General features: G+C 47.4%; 1 long non-coding RNA gene across 1 annotated transcript in view; it reads left to right on the forward strand.

Moving 5' to 3' along the window:
• LOC139047744 (uncharacterized) overlaps positions 1 to 24,947 on the forward strand; it is a 184,200-nt gene that overhangs the window by 113,883 nt on the left and 45,370 nt on the right. Inside the window, exon 2 of the long non-coding RNA XR_011507345.1 lies at positions 21,821 to 21,902. This is a non-coding gene — a long non-coding RNA (uncharacterized lncRNA). The remainder of the gene's footprint in view (positions 1 to 21,820; positions 21,903 to 24,947) is intronic.

Here is a 24,947-nt window from a genome sequence, read left to right on the forward strand (position 1 = left end):
GCAAAGCTGAGCAGGAAACAAATCCTTGGCTCGGGGGTTATTTGATCTGTCCTCCAACTTTGTAACGTATGGGTTTGCGATTCAAGCAATAATATAAAATGTTCAGTAATGAAAATTAGTTAAATAATACTAATAGAACACCCGCCTCTTGCACGCGAGGCGGGTGTTCTACCTCTACGCCACCGCTGCATTTAGGATAGGTACACAGCCAGTGTACCTATCCACTTTAGCACGCTCCGAGAAGCGAGTTTCATCGTGCCATAGTTCTCACATAGAGAAAGGGAATTGAAATTTTTCTTTCTCTATGGTTCTCAGGTAATCAGATTTTTGCATGCCCGAAACAGCGAGCCCGCTGAAACTGAACTGTCATACTAAATACGGTAGATTTCCGGTGTCGACGGAGCCAAACAATATCCTATAACCACGCCTACTGCATCTTGGTCAACCACCTTAGGCGTACAAAGTTCAGGGTGAATTTGACATAGTACAAATTCATACACTCGTAGTCATAGCAAAGGCTGAATAGTCGTAATCTAATATTGTGTTCGCTGGAGACGTCTTTTAGCTGAATCATCCTATTATCGCCATCCAGTTGATGAAACACGTAAAAGTGCTACAGTTTTGAATTCTTTCTGATTTTGTGAGAATTCATTGGGGCCAGCACCGCCAAGGCACAGCTCATTGAACCACGCGACCAGCGCTGACCAATAAATGACACAGCATATTACTGTCAGTAATTACATGGACGCTAGTGTTGACATTGCCGTTGGTGTCGGCGCCGCCATCGTCGAGCAGTCCCGTCTTACGTCTCCACACGGCCAAGGGTATCAATTAGACGTAGACCATGACAACCCACCGACCGCACCTTTCCTACAGGAGCACCTATCCTTAAGTCAACGCAGCTTTGACGCCGACGGTTGACGGGTAAGCAAAAGACCCCTCATCCTGCACCTGACAGCCTGAAGTAATCATGAAAAGGGCCAACGTCGAATGCTGCCGTGGGAAGAGCTTCGGGTTAGGATTACCAGATTGCTACGCGCTTGCTAAATATGCAGGGGCGAAGGTGCGAGATAGGAGGCGGAGTTCCGCGGAATGGTGCGATATCATGGGTGGGATATTGCGACCGATTGGACGATTGTGGTTGGCCACGATACAGTGGTCAGGTTCCCAAGTCTATTCACCTAGAAAAGACGACCGTATTAACAGCGGAGACTTTTCGTGCAGAATGGCTGACGTGTCCTCAGGTGAACTCAGACGTTGAATATGCTCTAGCATAAAGTGGGCTTCCGTATCTGTAGCCGTTGTGCAAGTTTGGAAGACGCTTAAGCTTCGCCTTTAAGAGTGGAACGCTATAGAATTCGAAGGTCCCTAACTGCCTCTCTCGCTTCCCGGTAGCTGTAGCTTATCTAACCGTATTGTTTACCGGGAAACGCGGGCGGCGATCTCCATGCACCAAGGGGATCTTTGTGGCAGAAACGCAGCCTTTTGCGAAGTCGTCAATAGGCGGATGGATGGATGTTATGAGCGTGCCCTTAGGAAATGTGTGGTGGTTTGCGTGGCCAAGGTATTGCTATTTCATTGGCCTAATGACCTAGCCATGTTAAAAAAGAAAAAAGAAAGGAAAGAAACCCACGATGATTTCCCATAACCAATGTTTCTTAACTCCTATTGTCAAGTTTACTTTTGCATTCTTCCGTTGTTTGTCGCTTCCCTACTTTTCTTCCACAAATCTTCATATCGCGCCTTACTAATCACTATTGCGGACATATTTACTTTCACCCTACTCCCGCAGAACCCAAGGGCTTCAAGGGCTTTTAGTGATTCCTAAAATCGACCACTGGGCCGATATCTTCACATTCTAACAAACAAAAATCCATCGTTTCCCTAGCTTTACCGCAGCAAGCACATGTTTTTTCTTTCTTCTTCTATCTCGCTTTATAAGCGCATGTTCTAAGGTATACTGGTCTTGCCACGAAAAGTTGTGAGCTTCCACTTGAGTTACTCATGTAAAGGTTTTCTACATTTCAGCAGACCACGAGATCATCTCAGTATCTCTGACTTGCCGCTTGACGTTCTTTGTTGCTGTGTTTCTCACCATAGAGGCCGCATACTTGCTGGTAAGCTTCGTAGTTATTTTCCTCCACTGTGAATGAATGTTATTCCTTTACGTATTGGCCTCGAGCTCCACCACTGGAAAAGCTGGCGCCACCGTCGGCGTGACGTGCTAGGAGGGATCACGTGGACATAGCGGCCGCGTCGGCTGCTTCGGGAGCGCCGAAGCGAGCTGAAAACGAGAGTTTAAATTCCCTCGTACGCAGCGGTCCTCATTTAGTGATGAGATTTTCCCGCTTCGAGTGTCTCCTTTACAACGCTTGAAAGCACTTCAATAGGTAGTGGCTGCCTTTGAAGACGCACAACATGGTAGGCTACTGCTCGGTGCCGCAGTGCCGGACTTACGCAGCGGAGCCAGGTGTCAGCCTTATTCACACGTAGCCGCAGGACAAGAAGCTGCGTGAAGCTTGGCTCGCGAAACATAAAACCGGCAAACGCTCATCGGCTACAACTCGGGTATGCAGCAAGCACAGACGCGAGAAAGATTTCTGCTACGCCGCCGGGTATGCGATGTTCGGGAAACGCGTACTGAGACGCTCGCCCGAGTCCCCTGCCCGACTAATGTCATGACGGTTTGGTCTATGAACTTGTCGATGCTATAGATACTGGCAAGTTCACTGGAGTGGAAAGGCAGTGGTAAGAAGCACATTAAAAAAGCATGGCATATGGTCATGTTTGTGTTATGGATTAATGCACTGGATTACCAAAAGAGAAGCAGCGGGAAATCGCACGCTGTGAACGCCGATAAATATACAGTGCGGCGCAACTCGAGAAGTAATATTGAAACGTCCAAGAATTTAAAAGAAAGAAACGTTGAATCGTCGCGACCGCACATCACAGTCCCCGTAGGCTTCAAAGCCTCTACAATGAAATTATTTTTGAATAGTTCTGATAGCGCCCACGCAGCAATGGTTGCTTGTATACTGTCAAATGCTCATATTCTGCGGCACCGTGCACCATGAGTACCGGCACCATGAGCACGTTTTCGCACCGTGCTCATGGCACGGTGCGAAAACGCGCACGCGGTGAAAGCGAAACAGTGCGCGGACAAGCATCCCGACGCGCCGGTCGCTGGGAATCTGCGCGATCGCTGCATTGAGGCTTCGTTCTATTAGGCTCTATTTAGTTATACAAACACTATAAGAACATATTTCACATACTCTGCTCTCAGCGTTTGCCTACCTTTCACGCAAGAAGCCGGTTCGGGAGACTCCATCGCGGCGACCGCGCGCAGTGGCGTTCACTGTGCGTATTCGGTAAAGAGACATAGCGTCTGTAAACGATTCTGTGCTTTCAGTTTGCTCAAGGTTATTATTTAGACAGTAAAAAACTTATCTCGTTTCAAAAGTACTTACAGAACTATCCGGGAGAGCTCGCGCGTGGTGTTTTCAGTGAGCGCTGACAGAAAATCCTATGAGGAGCGCGCCACGTGATCCCTCATACTACGCCAGCGAGGCGCTTCCGATAGATGGCGACTCCGTAACTCCTCGCCGCCGATACCTGAACACACTCCCAGCTGGGAGAGTGCCTCCTCCCCTGCGATGCGGTGGAGGCGAGCGCCATCTGGAGGTGTTGCAAGAAACCAGGCGCGGCTCTTTGTGGCTTCCTAGATTAGCGCCAGCCGGTCTGTGTTTGGCAGAAACGCTGGGAAGGGAGCTTGTGCTTGAGTTTCCGCGTGACAGAACTATGTTTTCTCGAATATTCAAATTACAGTCCGGCACTATCACGTCTGTTGGTTGTGTGGAAGTCGCACTTTACAATTTTTCTGCCGTATTTTCTTTGCGAAATCAATTAGTTCAGTAACTTCTTTGCGCTACATGGAGGGTATGCGTGGTTGGGTTTGCGCGTATCGGAATGTTTCTTGAACCATAGTCGACGCTGGACGCGGGACGCCGGCGCCGGCTTGCTTGTGACACGGCGCCCTTAAAGCTATCGGCTTAGTTAGTAATTTAAAACAGGCCCTTTTTCCTTCATTTCTATCACCGGCTGTACTGGTCGATGGGCTTGGTGGTTTCCGTTGCCCAAGCGCGATTTCCAGCCGCAACACCCGTTATGTACCACACGAGTGCCGCTCGCCCTAAACAAGCGTACGGCGTTTGGCTGCAAAAAAAAAAGAAAAAAAAAACAAGCAGCGATTCTCCACTTGTCGCCTCGGTGCCAAAGCAAGGCTCGGCGTTCTGGCTTCCGTTGCTGGCATACCATAAGCACACTGTCTTTCCCGTTCAGCTGCCGGCGTGTACGCGCAGCTCTGAGAATAAGAGACCGTAAAGGACAAGCAAAATTTATGCACTATTTCAGTTCGATTTCACTAAGGCCGATGGTTGGCGCTGGTCTAGTTTCGTGCCGTCAAGAGGCGATGCCTACAGGGTCATTGGAGGCGCTCCTTATCGCACTAGCGTTCTAAGACCCCTGGTAGCAGCGAGGGTGCTGTTTCGTTGGCGCTGCAGCAGTCGCCTTGCGTGCTGCGTCGCGCCAGTGTGTTGCTCCCCCGTATAGTGAAAGCACCTTCCTAGCAGCTCGATCGCAACGCTAAACCTTGCTATCACTGGCAATGCCTCCGGGCGGTACTGTCACTTGCTCTCTCTCTTTTTTTTTTTGCTTTTCGCATGTTTTGATTTCGCGCCCCGCTGTCCCAGCAGTGAGCCCGAGCTTCCGCTGCAACCCCAACAGCTACGTCACAACGGGCTGCGGTGCTGCTGTTTCTCTGACGTCGCACCACGGTGCGAAAGCGCTTCCTTTGCCGGTTGAGAGAGGTTGGAATGGAATAGACTCCTCTGGTAGTATGCGCAAGCCTCGTGCCACTTGCTCATCTCGCGGCACCCTGCTGTCATTACCAATGCTGTAGAACTTGATCTGACCAGTATAAACCCTTAGCAGCCCTCATCGGTCATTCGGTTATCATGAATGATAGCGTGCTCGATAAGGCCGTTCAATTGAGATAGGGTTCATTTGGGCACTAGAAGCCACGACCATCGATGTTAGTTAAGCTGAAGTTAATTAGGCATACGTAATTAAGATAGAGGTAATTAAGGCAGTCGGACCTTCAACTTTTGGTGGAATTGGAACCCACGATCTTTGGTGTTAATTAATGGTAATTGAGGTTAATTTAGTGAAGCTGTTGCAAAACCACAACTACATATTCTAAGGTTGGTATGCAGTACTTTATTGATGAGTGGAATGGTTGTTTTGAGCTTCTTCTTTACTAAAACGTGCTCTGTTCTGTGTGCTGTGTAGGTGATTTCAACGAATCTGTGCACTATTCGCTTTATCTTGCGGAGGGCTTGTAGGCTCTGTCATACGTGGGTATGAGCTATTGATTTTCTTTCTTTCTTGTGGGGGTAGGAGTCATTGCTTAAGGCAGTATGAGCCATTCGTTGTCTTACGTGAAGGACAAAGTTCTTGTAGGGTAAACATGTAAATGCTTGCGCATTTAAAAAGAATGTGAAGAAGCTTTCACTGATGACTGTTCATGTAAGCGAAGCTTACATAGTTTTGAAGTATGGTACACTGTACAGTTAACGGTGCAATTGAGAGAAAAAGTCTACTGACCATGGCATCATAAAAAAATATAATAATAGTTTCTTCGAGCACAACCGTACAACCTGAAATTATCTCAATGCGTGACTCTACTCAAACAGCTATACACGTATACGCACTACCACTTGATTTCAGTCTCTATGCCTAGGCTGGGAAGTGGGAAAAATCAAATTAGCCCCACCTTTGGTCCCCAAACGTTTTCTCTCATCTGTTACAGTGATGAGATCTGTTTATTTGCACTACTGCAGAGCCAAAGTGCCACGTTCAGTACGATAAAAGGCGAGCTGTGGATTTCGCCAGCCACCATGTAGTGAGCACTACCGAGCAAGCGTAAGTTTCATTCGGCATTGAATGTATAGAGTCACAAGATGACATATGCTCAACCTCGCAGTAACGCGCCACATATTATCACTATTTGCTATCTTCATCGTTAGCTAAAATAAGGGCGCGCTCACTTTTATTGCGGACAACTTAACACGGAGGACGCGGCAACGCGCCACGCGTGTCAAAGCAATGAATTGCGCGAGGGACATTCGCGTGAGTGTACTATATTATTGCGACTCTTTAGACGCGCGTCAATTATCATTGTGTGCAAATCTGGTGTGCCTTATTTTGCTTAAGTGGTGTTCGCTCTATCCGAATGATGTATTTTAAAAGCGAAGCATTTCTTTCCTAACTTCGTATGGTTTCGTGACCGTGGTAGTTGCGTGGCTCTTCTGTCGCCGTATAGGCCAACCAATCACAGAGGAGCACACGAGCCGCACACTCCGTTTGGTTCTTTGCAGCACCATCAGATGGCGCTCACATCCGTGGCAGCCTAAAACTCCTCAATCGACAAAAGTAGCGCCAACCGCTTCCCTCCTCCTTCGCTTTGCGCGGCCTCGACGGTGGCGCCGCCCGTGCTAGCCCTGCCGCAGCAGACGACGGCTAACACGCTACCTGAGGAAATCCCCGGAAAAGGTCGTTCGAGACCTGCGGAGCAGTTTTTCCATCGAGTTCTAGCTTCGTCAGTCGGTAACTGGCCCTAAAGATGCCGTGTTGGAATTGCGGAAATAAATATAGGAAAGGACCATTATTCAAGGCGTAAAGCACGCGCATGTTAAGAGTTCGTGTTGCCGAAACATGACGCATGCACGATGTGTGCTCATACAAGCGCGTATTTATCAGAGTTTCATGTTTTGACAGCGTGAAAGTATGTGTACGCGGGTTCGCGGGGTTCACATGCAGTGCATATGACGCATGCGATGTCCATTTACTGAATCGGGCGTATAACAATGTTAACGTTAAGCAGTAAAAATGTTAATCCTTATCAGCGGGCTTGCGGTCCTATGTGGCCTTTCTCGGCCATTATAATCCTGCACACAAAACTTGCGAGTAGCCGCTGCTCATGCTTCCAATATTGAGCACGCGTCCGGCAGCAGCTGGGATAGACAAGAAATGCAAAAGGCCCGTGGAGAGATTCCTCGTTGGTGTTCCGTGATTCTCCTCGCACGGCCATTGTGAGCAAGTCATAGTGAGCATTGCAAAAGCGACGACAATGCGCTAACTTTTGGTGGAGCTCAAAACAGAGCATAAACAAATTCGCTTTTATGTCACACGCCAGCTGCATATGCGTACACTTTCGCCGCAATACGAAACTACATGAAAAAAAGAGAGCACATGCGAAAAAAAGCCAACCTAAATATGCTAAAAGCACGCACAGCATGAACACACACTTTTTCGAAGCGGCAGGCGTGAACTAGGCTCAAAAGAACAGGTTGTGAGGAACCGTGGATCTTCACAAAACCGTGCGGTTTTTGCCACTTCCTCGAAGTCAGCCCACCCGACCCTATGTATCCACACTTTTCTTCTTTGGCCATTACGCTCGCCGGATGGTAAAGAAAGAAGCCTTTTGTCGTCGCTGTGTCGGTTGCGGCAACCGAAGGCCCAGGAGCAGTGTTAATACGATCGTCTTTTCTTGGTGACTAGACTTCGGAATCTGATGACTGTATCGCGCGGCCAACCACAATCGTCGATTCGGTCGCAATATCCCACCCATGATAACGCCCTATTCCGCGGAACTCAGCCTGGTATGTCGTACCTTCACCCCCGCATATTTAGCAAGCGCGTAGCAATCCGGGAATCCGAGGTCGAAGCCGTCCTCACGGTATACCATTCGACGTTTGCCCTTTTCATCATTACTTCAGGCTGTCAGGTGCCGGAGGAGGGGTCTTTTGCTTACCCGTCAACCGTCGGCGTCAAAGCTGCGTCGACTTAAGGATAGGTGCTGCTGAAGGAAAGGTGCGGTCGGTGGGTTGTCATGGTCAACGTCTAATTGATACCGTTGTGTGTGTGGAGACGTAACACGGGACTGCTCGACGATGGCGGCGCCGACACCACCGACATAGTCGCCTGGAGCATCCGTGTAATTACTATGATAGTAATATGCTGCGTCATTTATTGGACAAGGCTGGTAGCGTGGTTCAATGAGCTTGTGCTTCGGCGGAGTTGCTGGCTCCAATGAATTTACGGAAAATCAGAAAGAGTTCAAAACTGACCTACATTTACGTGTTTAATCAAAAGGATGGCGATTATAAGACGTTTCAGCTAAAAGACACGCCCAGCTAACAAAATGTAACATTATGACAGCTCCTTCTTTGATATCACAACGTGTGTGTGAATAGGTACTCTCTTAAAGTCATATTAGTCAGTGTACCTCTGTTGAGCTCGTGTAAGATGCCGTAGGGGTGGTTATGCGGTATTATTCGGCTGCATCGACGAAACCTTCGTGCAAAAAACTGGCAATTGTTGAAGATGTAAAGCGAAATATTCAAGATGTTCATGGGTTTGATTTGTACAGCCACCATTACGGGTTACGAGGTCTTAGCAGTTCCTTCTCAGTTCCTACTTCTGGTCGGGCCGTGCAGAACTTGTCTATCGCACCCCGCCTGGGCAACCACGCCTTCGCGGTGGCTTCGCGTTCCCATCGGTGTATGTGCGCTGCCGGCTGCTTGCTCTGCGATTCCTGTCCCGCCTGTTACAGCGTGATCAGTGTCCTGCGCGTGGACTCGCTTGTTATTTCCTTGGCACAAAAATTCATTACATGTTACCGGGCGGGCACCTATATCGCGGACCACAAGTGTCAAACGCACCTACATTTTACTGTACGGCTGTGGTATTTTATCGCCACATACAACATGTACGTCCTGATGTAGACGTTCTCGAAAACCTTGTAGTAGATACCGTTGTCAGCCTTACTGCTTCCTCTAGTTCGCCCAGCGCACTGCGCACGTTCCAGTAATGTGTCGCGGGATGCGATAACGGCGTCATTTGTGCCATGCCACATACGTGACTTCATGTTGCGTCTAGGGTGCCAAGTGCTTCCAACTCGTCACAGGCTATAGTAGTGGGGCATTATCCCACCTTCGCTGTGTCCCGATTGCCCCCTTCAAGAGTCCAACGAGCATGTGGTGCTGCGATGCGTCGTGGCTAGGATATTTTGGAGGACCGTGCATGCTGGTTTCCATGGCCTTGCAGTTAACCGCTTTATTATATCTGGTCGCTGCTCACGTAGCCGCTTTGCGTGACCTTTAATTGCTGCGGGGGCCTTTTGTCTGTGGCGTAACCGGTGGGAGGCAACTGCCGCGGGATGTTGTCGCCGCGCTCCGTTTCCATTTCTGGAGAGGCTCTACTTTGAGCTACTGTCGTTTCTGTAAGAGGAGTTGTACTTTCTTGGGCAAGAGGAGTTCCTTCGACAGTGGTCATGCCGTTTCCTGTCAGTGGTTGATGAACGGATATGGCTGAATTTTCGACCAGCCTACTTCTTGTAGCCAGGCCACCAGAAGTATTCATTGAATGTACTTCAACATGTTGTTTTCACTGGCTTTACTCAACAATAAAATAACAAAAACATAGACGTTTCGCCACCTATGCGGGTGGCATCGTCAGCCGTCTATCGCAAGATTAGCGATAGACGCCCATCTTTACTGAACTACCTTCGCTCCGTCGTACCAGCGCATCTAGAAAGGCTAAGCTGCCACTATTTCTCCGTCTCGCATGTAAATTGAATGGAATGATGGACGGCACTAAGCGCCTCATGCATGGCATGCAGGTTTTTATTTTCGACAATGACAGAAGTGTCATCCACATAGCGACATATCATTTTGACAGGGAAGAGCAAGCATGTTATCACAGCCATTTCCACGTGTTGCATTAACAGATCAGCCACGATTACAGAAAAAGGACTGCCCATCGGAATGCCTTCCCTACGCTGCCTTTATGGCAGCGTAGGGAGCCTACATGCAAGCTTGTAGGGAGGCTCTTTACGGCAGCGGTGATCCTCCCCGTGCGGGAGAAAGAAAAAGAACAGGAAAAAAGAAAGAGCCGTTCCACTCTGTCCCAGAGGTTCCTCATTGCAGAGGTTCCTTGGTGTTACGTTTGAAGAAAATTTAAACTGTTCCGGTCATATCGGCAATATTAAAACCTGCACTGCAAGATGCGTCGGTGTTATTAATAAATAAGGCTTCTATTACTTTCTAAGTTAAAAAAACAATTATACTATAGCCTAATGCATTAGCGCCACCAATATTGTTCATCTGTTTGGTGTTACACGACGAAAACCAACATACACAGTGTACTAACCTTGCAGAAACGCATGATTCGGGGAATTGAGAATGCGCCCTATATGGAAGCCACTCCAGTCCGCTTTTCAGGAATAATTGTATTTTAAGAATAGAAAAACTTATTAATAAAAAAATAGCCACTGCAATATTTAAAGAGGTAAGACTCAATGAAAGCGCTAATTTTAAAGCATACCTCCCAAATGAACATAAACATACAACTTAAGGCAATTAATTTACAACAAGGGGAAGGTTTGTGCAAATTACGGCATGGAAAAGCCGGCATTCGTAGTTGCATATTTTCTGAATCATCACCCTGGCTTATTCACTATAATAAATGAATCACCGCCCCTAAGCAGCTAAAAAAAAAAGTGGACATGTATTTGCTGTCGCTTCAGGTATGACTGTTCATTCTTTTGTACACAAATCGCATTCAGTATTTCTTATACGTATTTAATGTACTTTTTATTTTTTTGTGTATGTATCCACTTTGTGTACCATGCCAACCCTGTGTGCTTGCATGTTTTGTGCAGTGGGAACGGGTCGGGGAAGGGCACTGACACTTAGTCAGGCATTCGTGCCTTTTTGTTAGCCGCTTTGACAGAGATTCTTTGTAGTTTTTTCTTTCAAAATAATATTTCATTCATTCATTCATTCATTCATTCATTCATTCATAAAGCGGATGACCAGCGAAGCTTTTCAGCGGACGACACAGAGGTGACACATAATTTTAAACAAAGCTACGAACACGTTACCACCAATCAAGCCAATGGACGTGCTTGTACCACGCGAACACGTCCCTTCCCTCCGACTGAAAACCCCAACAAAGTTAGAGTGAGCATTTGACCAAACTAAGACCACATTCTACGCAGTCTGGGACTTTGAGTACATCAAACAGGATGACTACCGTGCTTGTGCTCTTGATTCTTCTCACCTCGAGGGTGCTTGAATACTTGGGTCGAATGATGAGGTGTTTCAGCTCCTCTCGATCGATGGTTGGATCAATGTCACGAATAACTCCCTTGCAATAGTTTTCGGGGCTGCAATATATGCACTAACATATCGTAACATTCTTGTTCAATAAGTATCGCTTTCCAATCGGCGTAGGCCATGGCGTTGCGCCTTGATGGCGTGCCACCAATATGTTTTGCACCATGTTCGCACATATGATATCTTCCGCGTATCGGCCACCTTAAGTCTAGCGGCGGTAATGAGGGCCTGGGCAACTCTGAGGTGGCCCATCTTCTTGATGTCCACTTCTCCACGTGGACGGATTAGGAGTAGAACATGCTCTTTCGGTAGTCGAGGCAATCACGAAGCAGTGGTTAGCCGTGTCATGACACTCGCCAGGGCCTGGCTTTTATTCCTGCCACGTGGCGTGTCGGTGACTCGGCCGCCCTGCCCGAGCGGGTCCTGGCTGATGGGTTTTCGCTTGTATAATGCCGTGGTCCCCCCAGCGCTTTCACTGACTTCGTTGGGAGAGACATACTCACCGTCAACGGTGATTTTCATAGCCGTAAACATCGTGGCTTGAGCGTGCGGAGCTACGCTGAGCTCGCCCGCCGAGCCTCTGTAGGGGGAGAGTTCGCACAGGAAAGACTTCGAACGACTGAGGAAATCTCCAACCACCGTTGAAAATTTGGTATCGGCGTAATGCTTGCACCATTAGCCGTCGAGTGGTGCCGACATCTTCAAGATTAAAGCAAATTTTTGACCTTAATCATGTAGAGAAGAAGGAGAAGCAGATATTGACGCGTGTTCTCGGTTTGCCGCTTCTTGAACTACCGTCGCAGTCCTGTGTCGCTTTCTAGTGAAGTTCCCCATCTCGCAAAGGACTTCGTACGTTCTGAGTATTGTTGGCTGATTAAGACGTCCTCCATGATAACACATCCGGAGTAGCTTGACTGTCTTCCAATTGGCGCAGTCCGCCGCCTCCAGAGCCAGAATCATTTGAGCTCTCCAATCATTCGTGAATGACATCACTGTCATCTTGAAGAGCAGCTCACTGGCGTGGTACCGTTGAGATTTCCCGTTATTATCTACGTACTGACATGTCAAGCAAAAATCATTTACGTAATCAACAACAGCATATGCTGGTCAAACGGATCCACCAAAACGCATCATATGGAGATAGCCTGCGCAAGGTTTGTTTCTATTGCTAAATGGAACAAGTGGAACATACGTTCCGGGCGCACCTACCTACGGAACAAGATGAGTGCGCAAAATTACAGTGCAAAGTGCGCCGTTACGGTTTCGCGTCTTCTTTACCTCCTCCCCCCCCCCTTCCCCCGGCCCCGTACGGCTGCGTTAGGCCTATCAATGCGTCTGCGGCGCGTTATCATGATGCCTCGACTGCCACATAGCCTGAAGCCCTGTATCGAGCTGCCAGCACTAGTAAAGCTGTCATTCCGTGGCTATTTGCTTCGGAGCGCTTCAGTAGCGGTGCGGAAGCGCGCATCTATTTCGTATTATAGATTGGCGAGCTTTCGTTATTTCGCAGAAAAACCAACGAGGCAAAGTTGAGCACGAAACAAATGCTTGATTCGGAGGTTATTCGATGTGTCGTCCTACAACTTTGTAATTGATGGGTTTGCGATTGAAGCAATAATTAAGAAATTCAGTCAATAAAATAAAAAAAATAAGTAAGACCACGTGATTAAAAGGATACTGGCCCTAAGTAGACATGACTACGGCTATCATGCACCGGTAGCATTTCTGTAGAGCGCTTCGGTTTTTGTTAAAAATCTTGGTCGAATTTTACTGGGGCACACGTACGTGTGCGCGTGCGTGCGTGCGTGTGTGTGTGTGTGTGTGTATGTGTGTGTGTGTGTGTGTGTGTGTGTGTGTGCGTGTGTGTGTGTGTGTGCGTGTGTGTGTGTGTGTGTGTGTGTGTGTGTGTGTGTGTGTGTGTGTGTGTGTGCGTGTTAACCCACATCTCAAGTATACTAAGTGCTTATACAACTATCTGCAATTCTGCTGATGAAAAATCATACTATGTTACGTTAATGCGGGAAGTACTTATTATGAAGCGATTTCTTTCTGCAAAAAAATTCTGACGCCGTGAGGTCGCTTTGAATATTGCGCGCACAAGGAATGCTATGTCAGGCTCAACCTTTTCTACAACATTGTTGCGTTCTCTTATAACCGGAAAAATAATTTCATTTGATACTTTTCATTTTTAAATCTGCCTCAAGTTATGTGGGACAGCCTGTATATATATATATATATATATATATATATATATATATATATATATATATATATATATATATCCACTTAAACACGCTCCGACAAGCGAATTTCATCGTGCCACAGTTCGCCGGTAATCACATTTTCTCCATATCCGAGATGTGATAGGCATTGCAGGGAGCATTCAGTTGCAATTTTCCGAAACAATGAGCCCGCTGAAACTGAAGTGTCACAGTTACTGCGGTTGACGATTATATTTTTATCAGACGGTGTCGATGGAGCCAAATAACCGCAATTCACCCCGCCTTTGGCATCCAAAAGAACCTCCATGTCGAGCACAGCCTTTAGGATATGAATTGGAGAGACTACATTTTCATACAGACATCGTCGTAGAGAAGTTGGGATAGCACAATGTTATGTTTTGCACGGGGAGCATGTCCTTTAGCTGAAGCTTCCTATAATTCCCATTCAATTCATTAAAAATTGCAACAGTACGTTCGTTTTGAACTACTATGGATTTTCCGTGAATTCAATGGGGACATCGACTCCGCCGACGCACGACGTCACTGAACCACGTGAGCAGCATTGAACAATAAATGACGCAGCATAACATTGTCATAGTAACTATACGTAGGCTTGAGGCGCCTTCGCCGTTGGTGCCGGCGCCAGCGTTGTCGAGCGTTCCGTTATATAGAGCACGTGCACCCCTCGTGCACAGCGGTTTAGGTTTCCAGAGACGTGGACTGCGTTTGGCTGCAAAAACCGACGTAGTTAAAGTGTTCGCAGCAGTCAACGCTCCGCTCAGTTGGCTCGGTGCCAGAGCAAGGTTCAGCCTACCCCAAATTTCATGTTGGCTCAACCCAAAATTAGTTGGTCCAACCCTTAAATTTAACTTGGCCCCGCCTCAAACTTCAAGTGAGCTCACCACTGAATTCCAGCTGGTCGACACCTGCTATAGGGTCCCCCTTGCATATTCTATGGAGTTCTACGTATACTCATGGCTATTCTCTCTGACCAATATTTACAGCGAAAGCATTGGGTGTGAATCCAAGTCGTAGCGCTGGCTTGACACGGACAAGAAAGACGACATGACGTGTTCCATTACGCGAAAGTTCGTGGTAGTCGGCTGGGCCGAAAGGTGGCGGAAAGAGTGAAACCACAACAAAAATGCTTGGATGGGCGTCAGATTTCTCAGAGAGGTTCCTGTAAATAACGTAAATGAATGGATTTGGTGTATCTCGGTCTGGGTGACAATCGAACCCGGGCCTCCAGGGTACGACGAGACGAGCGTTCTTCAACCGACGCCAGTGGGCGCCGCGGTTCTGGCTGACTGAAGATGTGCCCAGTGCGTGCGTGATTGCACTCCTCACATCACAGCCATCTGGTTCACTAAAGGTGTGGTCACGTGCGTGCGTCATTGGGCACGTGACGACGCAGCCAATGAGGAGGAGGTGGCGCCACGTCATGAGTATATGAGATGAGCGCCCTCCCTCCAGCGCGTCACTTGCTGTTCGCATTTCATCGGTTCGGTGTCTACTGCGATGAAAGGTCGACGCCACGTTATGAGTGTATAAAATTAAGTGATATGTGCCCACCGTATACGTAAACACACACACCGATTCAGGAGAGCAGATTTTATTGCATGTCGAACACATCAATCGAAAACATTTCTCCAAAGGGAGTATAATCCTTTCGTATTCCTACACGTAAGCAGCCCTATGTGTATCTGTCGAATTGTTGTCTCATTGTATCTGCAGGAAAAAGAAAGAAGAGAGAAAGGTTACTACACTTCACAATGTCAATGCGTTATCCACTGATGCAATAACCTCAATGGTGGAAATAATTTGCGTATTTAGGTTTGAACATAATCAAGCTGTTTCCCGGCCGACTTTGAGAGGATAAAGGAGGTCTACTTCAAGTAGTTCCTCCCCCACCCTTTCATCCATTGCCCCCTTCCCTTTAAAGAGGGATAAAGTTTTTCATCATCATCATCATCCGAAGCCTAATGTATAGGAACGAAGAATATATGTCGATCATTAACGGTGGCGGATTGGAGGCCCTACTATGGTACTTCTACGAAATTGCGAACTTGGGGCGGATGGTACAGGTTGCATTAAAATCCCAGTAACAGCGCAAAGCACGACATATAAGAAGGATACGGATGAAGCGCTTCGATCGTCTGGTGCATACGTCCTGTGTTTTGTGGTATTACTCGTTTCTGATTCCAACATGGCACTTCCATAACGATGTTTACAATTGCAAAGCGACTTTGTGATCATGCGTTGTCAGCGTAAAACACGTGCGAAAGTTACGCCGTTCCAAAAGTGCATTTATTTACAGGCGTCCTTTCTTTATTTCCCATTCTCATTACATGATGTAACATGAAAGGAAGAGAAAATTACAGCCACGTTATGGCATTTTAGAGTACAAGCTTCTTCTTTTTAAAGAAAAACAGCTCCCTCTCCTTTTATCTAGGCGTCATGCAAAAGCCAAGTTTCAATATTATCCCTCGGTTTCTGGCGAAAGGAGACCACGTTCACCGGCTCATATCTCACGAGGCGCGATCTCTCGCAAGAAATAGGGGCGTAGACGCGACTGAACATGGTGCAATTTTGGTCACTACGTAAAAGCAGCAATATCAAAATATATCCATCCCGTATATAATACAGTGCGAGATGTGCATGTATGCGTATAGCGTAACTTACAATAGTCGATGCGTCAAATATATATATATATATATATATACGTCTTTGTGTGTGTGTGTGTGTGTGTGTGGCCGATTCCTCATCCCAAGTTTACTAAGTGCTTATACAGCCACCTCCTATTCTGCTGATGAAGAGTCATGTTATGTTACTTGATTATATATAACTGGATTATAATCCAGACAGAGGAGGAGTTACGCTTCGTCAACAAAATACTGTGGACCACTGAAGCTACGCTTCTGGCGTAATGCCCAAGTGAACATCCACAACGTTCTTTATTGGAGCGATGAAAACCCTCACTAGCTTTTTAAGAAACAAAAATATCAGTGGTCGGTTATTGTGCGGCATGCAATTTATGATGGTACCATCATTGTCCTCGTGTTTTTTGATAATACACTTACATGCAAAAGATACGTCAACGACATCCTTGAGGGGGCACTCGAGGATTTTCTTTGCGAAGTTTCATTGGCAAGAGGATCAAGGATATTTGGTATCAGCATGATGGTGCTCCCGCGCAGCGCAGCAGAAAGCTTGCAAATGGCTGCATCAAGTATTCCCGTAGCAGTGGATTGGACAGCACGGACCCATTGCTTGGCCGATATGGTCACCACATTTAAATACCCTGGATTTATTTCTCTGGGGCCACGTCAGCGGTCAAGTACACCGGACATCAGAGTACACAACATCACAACAAGTACACAACATCAGAGAACCTTAAAGATAAAATAGGAGCAGTCTGCAACTCTATTCCTGATACCATGATCAAGAACACCTTGGAGAATGTGCCTATGAGATGCCAAACGTGCCTGGAGCAGATGGTGAACTATCCGAATGCGCATTATAATCAAAGAGCGCTTTTTGAATTGAAGGCCACTGGCAAATTATTCCGGCCCTAACGCGCCTCCCCACCCAACCCCCTTACACTCCGTCGGCAGGCTGGCAGCTCTTGCCCATTTCAAGCATTTAAAAAAGCAAAGCTATGTTCTTGTTCTCTTTTGTCTCTTTAGACGCTTTATCGCTTCGGCACTGCTCGGCCAGCAGCACGCATTTATCGTGCGATAAAAGCCGCGCGCCCAGATAATTACACCAGACATAACGCCCTCTCGCTGGCCAGTCTTGCTGCAGCCGACCTTTTTCATTCATCGCACGCTTGAGAGCAGCACAATAACAGTGCGCAATCGCCCCGTCACGTGGCGTCTTTTCGTATTTCGCCGGCTTTCTTTGGAACATGGAAGAAAGGACCATGTGAGATTTATCGTGTACGAAACAAACTATTCAGAGGTTCTCAAAGTGCTCTATGACTATGCGTGTCACGCTTGGAGTCTGCAGCCAAAAATACTTAAAATTTGAATAATTAAACGTTGCTCATCCGTCAATTAAGGGAAAATGAAAGAATTGCCTAAGTAACTAAGCGAGTTTCATCGTGCCATAGTTCTCCGGTAATCAAATTTTTTCATGCCCGAAACACTGAGGCCTCTAAAACTGAACTGTCATACTAAGCGCGGTAGATTGAGAGTGTCGACGGAGCCAAAGAATGACATATAACCACGTCTACTGCATCTTGGTCAACCACCTTAGGCGTACAAAGTTCAGGGTGAATTTGACATAGTACCAATTCATACACTCGTAGTCATAGCAAAGGCTGAGTAGTCGTAATCTAATATTGTGTTCGCAGGAGACGTCTTTTAGCTGATTCATCCTATTATCGCCATCCAATTGATGAAACACGTAAAAGTGCTACAGTTTTGAATTCTTTCTGATTTTCTGAGAATTCATTGGGGCCAGCACCGCCAAGGCACAGCTCATTGAACCACGCGACCAGCGCTGACCAATAAATGACACAGCATATTACTGTCAGTAATTACACGCACGCTAGTGGTGACATCGCCGTTGGTGTCGGCGCCGCCGTCGTCGAGCAGTCCCGTCTTACGTCTCCACACGGCCAAGGGCAACAATTAGACGTAGACCATGACAACCCACCGACCACACCTTTCCTTCAGTAGCACCTATCCTTAAGTCAACGCCGCTTTGAAGCTGACACCTGACGGCTAAACAAAAGACCCCTCATCCTGCAATTGACAGCCTGAAGTAATGATGAAAAGGGCCAACGTCGAATGCTGCCGTGGGAAGGGCTTCGACCTCGGATTACCAGATTGCTACGCGCTTGCTAAATATGCAGGGGCGAAGGTACGACATAGGAGGCGGAGTTCCGCGGAATGGTGCGATATCATGGGTGGGATATTGCGACCGATCGGACGATTGTGGTCGGCCAGGATACAGTGGTCAGGTTCCCAAGTCTATTCACCTAGAAAAGACGACCGTATTAACAGCGGAGACTTTTCGTGCAGAAGGGCTGACGTGTCCTCAGGTGAACTCAGACGTTTAATATGCTCCAGCATAAAGTGGGCTTCCGTATCTGTACCCATTGTAAAAGTTTCGAGGACGCTTAAGCTTCGCATTTAAGAGTGGAACGCCGTAGAATTCGAAGATCCCTGACTGCTTCTCCCGCTTCCCGGTTGCTGTAGCTTATGTAACCGTAATGTATACCGGAAAACGCGGGCGGGCATCTCCATGCACGAAAGGGATCGTTGTGGCAGAAACGCAGCCTTTTGCGAAGTCGTCAATGGGCGGATGGATGGATGTTATGAGCGTGCCCTTAGGAAATGCGTGGTGGTTTGCGTCGCCAAGCTATTGTTATTTCATTGGCCTAATGACCTAGCCATGCTAAAAAATAAAAAAGGAAAGGAAAGAAACCCACGATGATTTCCCATAACCAAAGTTCCTGAACCCCTATTGTGAACTTTGTTTTTGCATTCTTCCGTTGTTTGTAGCTTCCCTGCTTTTCTTCCACCAATCTTCATATCGCGCCTTACTAATCACTATTGCGGACATGTTTACTTTCACCCTACTCGCGCTGAACCAAAGGGCTTCAAGGACTTTGAGTGATTCCTAAAATTGACCACTTGGCCAATATCTTCACATTCTAACAAAAAAATTTCCATCGTTCCCCTAGCCTTACCGCAGCAAGCACATGCCTTTTTTTTCTTCTTCTATCTCACTTTATAGGCGCGTATTCTAAGGTATACTGATCTCGCGTCGAAAAGTTGAGAACTTCCCTTTGAGTTATCATAAATTCTTTTTTTTCTCTGATTTCATTTTTTCCTCTTATGTAGCATGGAAAGGTTTTCTACATTTCCTCAGACCATGAGATCATCTTAGTATCTCTGACTTACCACTTGACGTTCTTTGTTGCTGTGTTGCTCACCATACAGGCCGCATACTTGCTGGTAAGCTTCCTAGTTCTTTTCCTCGACTGTGAATTAATGTTATTCCTCTACGCATACATGAATGCTCTCCCAGGCGGGAGAGTGTCGCCTCCGCCGCGATGCGGTGGAGGCGAGCGCCATCTGGAGGTGTTGCAAGGAACCAGGCGCGGCTCTTAGTGGCTTCCTAGATTAGCGCCAGCCGGTCTGCGTTTCGTACAAACGCTGGAAAAAGGATTTGTGTTTCAGTTTCCACGTTACAGAACTATTTTTTCTCGTATATTCAAATTACAGTCTGGCACTATCGCGTCTGTTGCTTGTACGGAAGTCGCACGGTACAATTTTTCTCACGTATTTTCTTTGCAAAATTCAATAAGTTCAGTAACTTCATTGCGCTGTATAGAGGCTGTGCGTGAGTGGGTATGCGTGGTCGGGGGTGCTTATATCCAAATGTTTTTTGCCGAAACCATGGTCAATGCTGGATGCGTGACGCCAGCACCGGCTTTCTTGCGACACGGCGTCCTTAAAACTATCGGCTTAGTTAGTAATTTAAAATAGGCCCTTTATCCTTCATGTGTACCACCGGCTGCACTCGTCGGCGGTCTTGATCGTTACCGTGGCCAAAGCGCCATGTCCAGCAGCAACACCCGTTATATCCCACACGAGCGCCACTCGCCCATCGAGGTTTAGGTCTTTAAACACGCGTACGGCGTTTGGCTGCAAAAAACAAAAAAAGAATTGGTGCAGCGATTCTCCACTTGCCGGCTCGGTGCCAAAGCAAGGCTTGGCCTTCTGGCTTCCGTTACTGGCATACCTTAAGCACACTGTCTTTCCCGTTCAGCTGCCTGCGTGTACGCGCAGCTCTGAGAATAAGAGACCGTAAGCGTTAAACTAAATTCATGCAATATTTCACTTCGATTTGACTAAGGTCGATGGTTGGCGCTGGTCTCGTTTCGTGCACAATCAAGAGGCGACGCCTCCGGGGTCATTGGAGGCGCTGCTTATCGCACTAGCGTTCTAAGACGCCTGGTAGCCCGGAGGGTGCTGTTTCGTTGGCGCTGCAGCAGTCGCCTTGCGTGCTGCGTCACGCCAGTGTGTTGCTCCCCCGTATAGTCAAAGCACCTTCCTAGCAGCTCGATCGCAATGCTAAACCTTGCTATCACTGGCAATGCCTCCGGGTGGTACTGTCACTTGCTCTCTCTTTTTTTTTTGCTTTTCGCATGTTTTGATTTCGCGCCCCGCTGTCCCAGCAGTGAGCCCGAGCTTCCGCTGCAACACCAACAGCCATGTCAGAACGGGCTGCGGTGCTGCTGTTTCTCTGACGTCGCACCGCGGTGCGAAAGCGCTTCCTATGCAGATCGAAAGGGATTGGAATGAAAAGAAAATAATGCAGCAACTCATATGGCACTTATCTAAGTGTGCCTACGCATCGGGCCACTTGCTCATCTCGAGGAAGCCCGGTGTCATTATCAATGCTGTGGATCTTGATCTGACCAGTATAAACCCTTGTCAGCCTTCATCGGTCATTCGCTTATCATGAATGATAGCGTGCTCGATAAGGCCGTTCAATTGAGATAGGGTTCATTTGGGCACTAGAAGCCACGACCATCGATGTTAGTTAAGCTGAAGTTAATTATTCATAGGTCATTAAGATAGAGGTAATTAAGGCACTCGGAGCCTCAACTTTTGGTGGAATTGGAACGCACGATCTTTGGTGTTAATTAATGGTAATTAACGTTAATTTAGCGAAGCTGTTGCAAAACCACAACTACATTTTCTAAGGTTGGTATGCAGTACTTTAATGGTGAATCGGATGCTTGTTTTGAGCTTGTTCTTTACTAAAACGTGCTCTGTTCTGTGTGTTGTGTAGGTGATTTCAACGAATCTGTGCACTATTCGCTTTATCTTGCGGAGGGCTTGTAGCCTCTGTCATACGTGGGTATGAGCCATTGATTTTTTTTCTTTCTTGTGGGGGTAGGAGTCATTGCTTAAGGGAGTATGAGCCATTCGTTGTCTTACGTGAAGGACAATGTTCTTGTAGGGTAAACATGTAAACGCTTGCGCATTTAAAAAGAATGTGAAGAACCATTCCCTGATGACTGTTCATGTAAGCGAAGCTTACATAGTTTTGAAGTATGGTACACTGTACAGTTAACGGTGCAGTTGAGTGAAAAAGTCTACTGACCATGGCATCATAAAAAAAAAAATTTCTTCGAGCACAACCGTACAACCTGAAATTATCTCAATGCGTGACTCTACTCAAACAGCTATACAGGTATACGCACTACCACTTGATTTCAGCCTCCATGCCTAGGCTGGGAAGTAAGAAAAAAAAAAAAAGATTAGCCCCACTTTTGGTCCCCAAACGTTTTCTCTCGTCTGTTACAATGATCAGGTCTGTTTATTTACATTACTGCAGAGCCAAAGTGCCACGTTCAGTACGATAAGAGACGAGCTGTGGATTTCGCCAGCCACCATGTAGTGAGCACCACCGAGCAAGCGTAAGTTTTTTTCGGCATTGAATGTATAGAGTCACAAGATGACATATGCTCAACCTCGCAGTAACGCGCCACATATTACACTATCTGCTATCTTCATGGTTGGCTAAAATAAGGGCGCGCTCACTTTTATTGCGGACAACTTAATCCGGAAGACGCGCCAACGCGCCACGCGTGTCAAAGCAATGAATTGCACGAGGGACATTCGCGTGGCTGTACTATATTTTTCCGACTCTTTAGACGCGCGTCAGTTTTCATTGTGTGCAATTCTTTTGTTGTGCCTTATTTTGCTTAAGTGGTGTTCGCTCTATCCGAATGATGTATTTTAAAAGCGAAGCATTTCTTTCCTAACTTCTTATGGTTTCGTCACTGTGGTAGTTGCGTGGGTCTTCTGTCGCCGTATAGGCCAACCAATCACAGAGGAGCACACGAGCCGCACACTCCGTTCGGTTCTTTGCAGCACCATCAGATGGCGCTCGCATCCGTGGCAGCCTAAAACTCCTCAATCGACAAAAGTAGCGCCAACCGCTTCTCTCCTCCTTCGCTTCGCGCGGCCTAGACGGTGGCGCCGCCCGTGCTGGCCCTGGCGTAGCAGACGACGGCTAACACGCTACCGGAGGAAATCCCCGGAAAAGGTCGTTCGAGACATGCGGAGCAGTTTTTCCATCGAGATCTGGCTTCGTCATTCGGTAACTGGCCCTAAAGATGTCGTGTTGGAATTGCGGAAGTAAATATAGCAAGGGACCATTATTCAAGGCGTAAAGCACGCGCATGTTAAGAGTTCGTGTTGCCGAAACATGACGCATGCACGATGTATGCTCATACACGCGCGTATTTACCAGAGTTTCAAGTTTTGACAGCGTGAAAGTATGTGTACGTGGTTTCGTGGGGTTCACATGCAGTGCATATGGCGCATGCGATGTCCATTTACTGAATCGGGCGTATAACAATGTTAACGTTAAGCAGTAAAAATGTTAATCCTTATCAGCGGGCCTGCGGTCCTTTGTGGCCTTTCTCGGCCATTATATTCCTGCACACAAAACATGCGAGTAGCCGCTGCTCATGCTTCCAATATTGAGGACGCGTTCGGCAGCAGCCGGGATAGAGAAGAAATGCAAGACGCCCGTGGAGAGATTCCTCTTTGGTGTTCCGTGATTCTCCTCGCACGGGCATTGTGAGCAAGTCATAGTGAACATTGCAAAAGCGACGAAAATGCGCTAACTTTTGGTGGAGCTCAAAACAGAGCATAAATGAATTCACTTTTATGTCACAGGCCAGCTGCAGATGCGTACACTTTCGCCGCAATACGAAACTACATGAAAAAAAGAGAGCACATTCGATAAAAAGCCAACCTAAATATGCTAAAAGCACGCACAGCATGAACACATACACTTTTTCGAAGCGGCAGGCGTGAACTAGGCTCAAAAGAACAGGTTGTGAGGAACCGTGGCACTTCACAAAACCGTGCGGTTTCTGCCACTTCCTCGAAGTCAGCCCACCCGGCCCTATGTATCCACACTTTTCTTCTTTGGCCGTTACGCTCGCCGGATGGTAAAGAAAGAAGCCTTTTGCCGTCGCTGTGTCGGTTGCGGCAACCGAAGGCCCAGGAGCAGTGTTAATACGATCGTCTTTTCTTGGTGACTAGACTTCGGAATCTGATGACTGTATCGCGGCCAACCACAATCGTCGATTCGGTCGCAATATCCCACCCATGATAACGCCCTATTCCGCGGAACTCAGCCTGGTATGTCGTACCTTCACCCCCGCATATTTAGCAAGCGCGTAGCAATCCGGGAATCCAAGGCCGAAGCCGTCCTCACGGTATACCATTCGACGTTGGCACTTTTCATCATTACTTCAGGCTGTCAGGTGCAGGAGGAGGGGTCTTTTGCTTACCCGTCAACCGTCGGCGTCAAAGCTGCGTTGACTTAAGGATAGGTGCTGCTGAAGGAAAGGTGCGGTCGGTGGGTTGTCATGGTCACCGCCTAATTGACACCCTTGGCCGTGTGGAGACGTAACACGGGACTGCTCGACGATGGCGGCGCCGACAACACCGACATAGTCGCCTGGAGCATCCGTGTAATTACTATGATAGTAATATGCTGCGTCATTTATTGGACAAGGCTGGTGGCGTGGTTCAATGAGCTTGTGCTTCGGCGGAGTTGCTGGCTCCAATGAATTTACGGAAAATCAGAAAGAGTCCAAAACTGACCTACTTTTACGTGTTTAATCAAAAGGATGGCGATTATAAGACGTTTCAGCTAAAAGACACGCCCAGCTAACAAAATGTAACATTATGACAGCTCCTTCTTTGATATCACAACGTGTGTGTGAATAGGTACTCTCTTAAAGTCATATTAGTCAGTGTACCTCTGTTGAGCTTGTGTAAGATGCCGTAGGGGTGGTTATGCGGTATTATTCGGCTCCATCGACGAACCGTCCGTGTGAAACATTGGCAATTGTTGAAGATGTAAAGCGAAATATTCAAGATGTTCATGGGTTGGATTTGTACAGCCACCATTACGGGTTACGAGGTCTTAGCAGTCCCTTTTCAGTTCCTACTTCTGGTCGGGCCGTGCAGAACTTGTCTATCGCGCCGCGCTTGGGCAACCACGCCCTCGCGGTGGCTTCGCGTTTCCATCGGTGTATGTGTGCTGCCGGCTGCTTGCTCTGCGATTCCTGTCCCGCCTGTTACAGCGCGATCAGTGTCCTGCGCGGGAACTCGCTTGCTATTTCCTTGGCACAAGAGAGAGAGAGAGAAGAATACAGGAAGGCAGGGATGTTAACCAGTCAATAGTCTGGTTGGCTACCCTACACTGGGGGAAGGGAGAAGGGGAAGAGAAAGAAGGGAGAGAGAAGGTGTAGGTACGCGTACGGACAGCACTTCAGTTAAAGTCGCTCGAGCAAACCAGAAGTTCTGAGAAAACACAAAAGTGCCTTCACTGCCTTCTGAGCCGATGATCGGTCGGGACGGTGCTCTAATATTGTCTGTTCACTTAGAGGACGATCGTCTAGTTTACTCAATGTGTCGGACAAATACTGTCTTTG

Source organism: Dermacentor albipictus, chromosome 7 (assembly GCF_038994185.2).
Source record: "Dermacentor albipictus isolate Rhodes 1998 colony chromosome 7, USDA_Dalb.pri_finalv2, whole genome shotgun sequence".
NCBI lineage: Eukaryota > Metazoa > Arthropoda > Arachnida > Ixodida > Ixodidae > Dermacentor > Dermacentor albipictus.